Source organism: Nestor notabilis, unplaced genomic scaffold (assembly GCF_000696875.1).
Source record: "Nestor notabilis isolate BGI_N333 unplaced genomic scaffold, ASM69687v1 scaffold6017, whole genome shotgun sequence".
Lineage (NCBI taxonomy): Eukaryota > Metazoa > Chordata > Aves > Psittaciformes > Psittacidae > Nestor > Nestor notabilis.
Genome location: NW_009937757.1, coordinates 1 through 5,335, shown reverse-complemented (window position 1 = coordinate 5,335; position 5,335 = coordinate 1).

Below are 5,335 nucleotides of genomic sequence, written 5' to 3'. Positions count from 1 at the left end.
CAGCAGGAACACTGCAGAGCTTTTAACATTTTAAAATGGTACCAACATAGCCTAAAAAGGTAGTCCTACATAGCAACTGTTGCTAAGATAGAGTATTTTACTGCAATGAGATGGCCAAGACTTCTCAACTAGAAAAAACATTTGATGATTGCATCATTAGTCTTCCTAGAAATACACCTTCACACTTTCTGGAATACTAACCACATGCTGTCTCATAAACCTTAACAGTTCAAGATTTTGTATTTTACTTCAATATCACACTATCATGAACATAAAACATACTATTCATTACAGGTACTGAAAAAGCATCGAAGATTTCTCCTTATCCAAAACAAGATGGAGATGCCACAATGATCCAATAATTCAATGGATAAAAATGTATTACACACTGTTTACCCAACAGGTCTTTTAATAAGTAACTCAGCTATGCTGCTTTTGGGCAGAACACATAAGGGAGCTATTTAAAAAAAAAAAATAAAAATAAAAATAAATAAAACTAGAGGAAAGAAGTTATTTACCCCATGAAAAAATAACACTTCCTTGTGCTCAGATTTAATGCTGAACATAAGTCCATCTTGATCTATCCCATTTCCTGGTATCACATTTAAAACAACAAAACTTGGCAGCATTTCAAGCACAAGTCTCCAGATTAAAAACATCTTACCAGCTTATCTTTATATAATAGCTTATTTCTACAGAATATTTTTCTTCATATTTTGTTGTAAAAGATTACATACCATATAGGTATTGTAAAGCCTCAATGTTGTGGAACTGAGTATGTATCATTTAAAAACAGATTTATTTTTCTGTCTGATAGTGAACTGAATTTCACTATCTCTTGCTATGCAATACAGAAGAATAACAGGTTTCACAAGGAACAGTCATGTCTAAAACATAGGCTGACAATGTAACTGTACTATTAACATCAATTGAATGGGAAGTTCTGGTAACAAATCTCAACAGCATCCAGCAATAAAAACACAAGGTCAACAGGAACTCCTATGTCTGTGATGTAAATCTAAGACATTATGAAGCACACTATGAACCTAGTCCCGTTTATTATAGATACTCAAGCTCTCTACCCATTCTTAAAAAGTCACATTCACTCCTACTACTGCATTATGCACAAGAACACAAATACACCACACTCAAACACAGTTTAGTTTATCTGTTCATGAACAGACATTGTAATGCCTTTATATTGGTAAACACCCACAGAAGCCTTAAGTATTTACAACAGTGCAACAACTACCTAACACGTTCCCCAACTAGTGTATTTCATGTTTTCTTTCCAAATTACTCTATAGAGTTTAGCTTCCTCACAGAAATAAAGTAGAAAAAATAATTTCTGCAGAAGTTATTTTTACCTTCTCAAAACCAATTTTTTTTAGAGTTTGTTATGACACAAAGCAAGTCACTAACAATAAGCAAGAACAGAACTAATTATAATATGCTGCCTGAAACCACAAAAAAAAAAAAAAATATTTAAAAAGCTTTGGAAAAATATTTTTTAAGTGCCATAGTCCTTGCCTCACAAATGGTGAACAGTGAATGATGGCCAAGAGCTTAAATGAAATCCACATGAACTCAGCTCGCAAGTGGCTTTGGATACTGATGAGAAACTGCAACTCTCCAGAAACTCTCCAGCAACCCTCCAGCATCTTTCACCAAAAGTTATAGTTAAAACAGAGGCTGCCTTACAGTAGAATATAACACAGGACCAAACACGTTACTTGGAGGTTTTTTGGCCAAGTCACTAACAACCATTTTCTTAAATTATTCTGGAGAACAAGTTCTATGTGACCTAAAATCTGATGTTTAGTATTTGATACAATAAAGCATGGTTTGGCTTTTATAAACACAAGAGATACTAAGACTGTCTAATTTAGATGACCTAAAAGAACATTCAGAACAACGTGACTTTCAGTCAAAGCTTGTCAAAGCAGCATAAAGAGATTAAAAATTGTTATGCTTTAAGCAAGTTTGCCTGCCACAAGCTCATTCAAGCAGTAATGTTTTTTGGCATTAGTCCTTAGCTGGTACACTAGCCTATGACCATATATTTTTATTTCATGAGTTGTAAACTCTATAGGCCTTTGACACTTAAAGGAGTTTTACTGTAATATGCACACACTAAGTTATAGTGATCAACTACACCAGTCCACCTAACAAAACAGGATGCAATACCCAGAGAGACCAAAATACAGCCAGCACTCCACACACTTTCATCTAGGCACAAATGCAGAATATATTTCCAGTCCATGTATGCAACTGCTGAATAGCCTAAAGCACATCAAATTCAATTGAATTTGCCACACTGGAAAATTTTTAGTACATCTGTGAATCGCATAGTGACCCACAACACAGAGAAAGGTGCTTGCTGTGCTAGCTGTATAAGCTTTTCCAATTTTTTTATCAACAGCTTCACAAGAGGTTGTTAAAGCCACTACATTGCTGAAAGCACAACAGCAGCCCTTAGATTAGTTAAAATTAAACCGATGACAGCATAAATTCAAGCTGGAAGAGTAATGTAACAGCCTCAGAGGCAGAGAAGCACCCGTTCATCTACTCTTGGTACAGGACTTCCGGCAGGAATATGAGGTTGACACGTATAGACAGAGCCCTCTTTAGCTCCTCCTCCGCCCCAGTCATGATTCATACCCCAAGTATATCTACACTAACGTCTCATAGACCACTGAAGTTCATCAGCAGTTAATTAAACTGAAAGGAATAAAACTTACAAATATTTTTTCCTTACTTCAGTAGAGCAAGCGAGATACATGTTCCTTGCTTGTTTTAGTAATGGTTTGCTGTTTACCCTGGAACCAACTCTCCCTAATGAGATTAAAATCTACCTGTAAACTGCAGTAAACACCAAGAAAAAAATGCCAGCATCCACACGACACAGTCATTACGTTACACTATAAGCAGATGATCACTAAATCATAGAACAGCTCAGGTTGGAAGGGACCCTGAAAGACCATCTGGTCCAACCTTTGTTGGACAGGAAGCCTAGGTGAAATAATTTATCTAGCACCCTTGTCCAGTCGCATCTTGAAAACCTCCAGTGATGGAGGTTTTCTTCTAGTGACTGACTGTTCTCAATGTAAGAATAAAATTTAAAAAAGTATTTCTTTTATCAAGTGAAGCCTCTCCTGGTGCAAACTATAGCCATTGCCCCTTGTCTTCTCCATGTGGCTCCTTGTGAATACAGGGCTTCCATTCTCTTTACAGCCACCCTTTAAGTAAGATTATGATACTCAACATTCAACATGTTTGCTCTGGCTCTGTATTTATACGAAAGTTTGAATCCAAGTTTGAGAACCACTGTCTTAACCATATCAATATACTAATGAGTAACTATAAGCTCTTAAAGTCCTCAGCATCACTAGCACACCCACCTTGAACTTCTATGCTTTGATACAGCCATTCTAGAATTAGAAGCAAACTGAATCAGGCTGCATAGCAAAAGAATTTGTGAAGTAACATGAAGCTGTGAATCACTCCCAGAGACTACCACCTGAAAACTTTCCACTTTATGTTTGTGAAGCCTATTACCAAAAGAGCCTTTACCTTCACTCTTAGAAAGCTTAGCTGCACCAACAGGTGGTCACAAAAGTACATTAAATTGCTTTATTCTTATGAATCAAGCCTGTATTTCCCAAGAGCCTAAAAACTTGTAAACAGTGAGTCCAGACATGCTGTCCAACAGACAGATGACCTTCTTTCCACCAAACATATTTAAAAGTTCAGCCAACACAGCCATTTCATGCTTCATTTTTCAGCCATGCAACATACCCTTACAGAAGATTTAAACTTTAGTCTGCATCTTCAAAGCCAAAATTTTCTCATGTTACCCTGCAACGCCATCAAATTAGCACCCTATTTATTTTTCCAAGACCTATTTTGTACTACTTTACCAATTATTAGAGCCTTAAAAAAAACCCAAATAACAAAACAAAAACCACCACACCAAAACAAGGTGCTGTTATCTCCATATTTTAAAATCTTTCTCTCTCCCCCAAAAAATAAAAAAAACTAAATCCTACAGTTAAAATTTTAACTGATCAAAACCATTTAAGCCAAATAGCCACTTACTCCTGGGCTTCTTTCCCATTTGTTAGTACTATTGACTTTGGATAGTAGTTCCTTTCCAAAAAGAGTTGCATATACCACTCCTGTAAATTCTATGCTTTTTACTGAGTCTTAGAAATGTATCTAACAACTTCAACCAGGAATTTTCCCTGACTAGTCATATGGCCATAAGTGTCTGACACCTCTGGGTTTCTTGATTAAGGCAAGTGCTGCACAGTGATCATCTAGACTAAACAAACACTGTCTACAAACACTGTCTATATGGGACAAGGATTGTATTTATAATTTGCCATCATTTATTAATAAACAGAGTGTTAATGCTGAACAAACAACTTCCTGTGCCCACTTAGTACTAAGGGATCCTGACTCATGGGTAGACACAAACAGTCCCACACAACAAAAAAAAAATAGCCTTGAAACTGCAGTTTGACCACTTAGTTGAGGTTGTTTGTTGCATACATGTTTGTGCATGAAAGCACAGTCACCCTGTAGAAGCTTTAAACACAAGAACTAAAAGGACTCAAAAGTAATACTTTATTTAAATTACTCTGTCCTTATAATACTAAAAAAAAAAAAAAAACCAAACCCAAAACCAAACCTCCCAGAGATAGAACATGCATGCAAACTTTGCTTCCACATCACATGTAACTGGTCTGAACCACAGGAAGTAGCACCAAGGTTTTTGTAAAAGAACTTCAACACTGCAATATATTTAACACCATTGAAACAATGCCCAAGATACTAAAATATTTACTGTTTTACCCATCAGTGCTGTCCTTCCTAACCTTCTTCCCAAACTCAATTCCTAAACTTGAGAATTTCTTTGTAATATTTACCTTTAGTAAGGAGTTTAATTTTGTTTACGTACATTGCAACCAATTAAGCTAACAATGCAAGCAGTCTGACCACTTAGGTGAGTGATCACAAGGGTAAACCATGCTCTTCTTCATTACACCTACTTACAGAAAAAAAAACCAAGACTAAAATCAACACACTTTTGTACAAACAAGGGCAAATGGATCAACTGACAACTCTGACCAGTCTTTATCAAAACTGTTACACTTAGTGAAAGCAAGACCCATAGCAACAGGGGCCCTGCCCCGGCCAAAGGAACACAAGAGTTACCATAAGCGCACGACACCGACTCCCATTACCAGGAGCAGAGCCCCTGGGGCCTTGCGGTGTCTGCGGTGCTCCTGCTCCCCCGCGGCAGCGCGGGGCCCACCCGATCCGCGCCCCG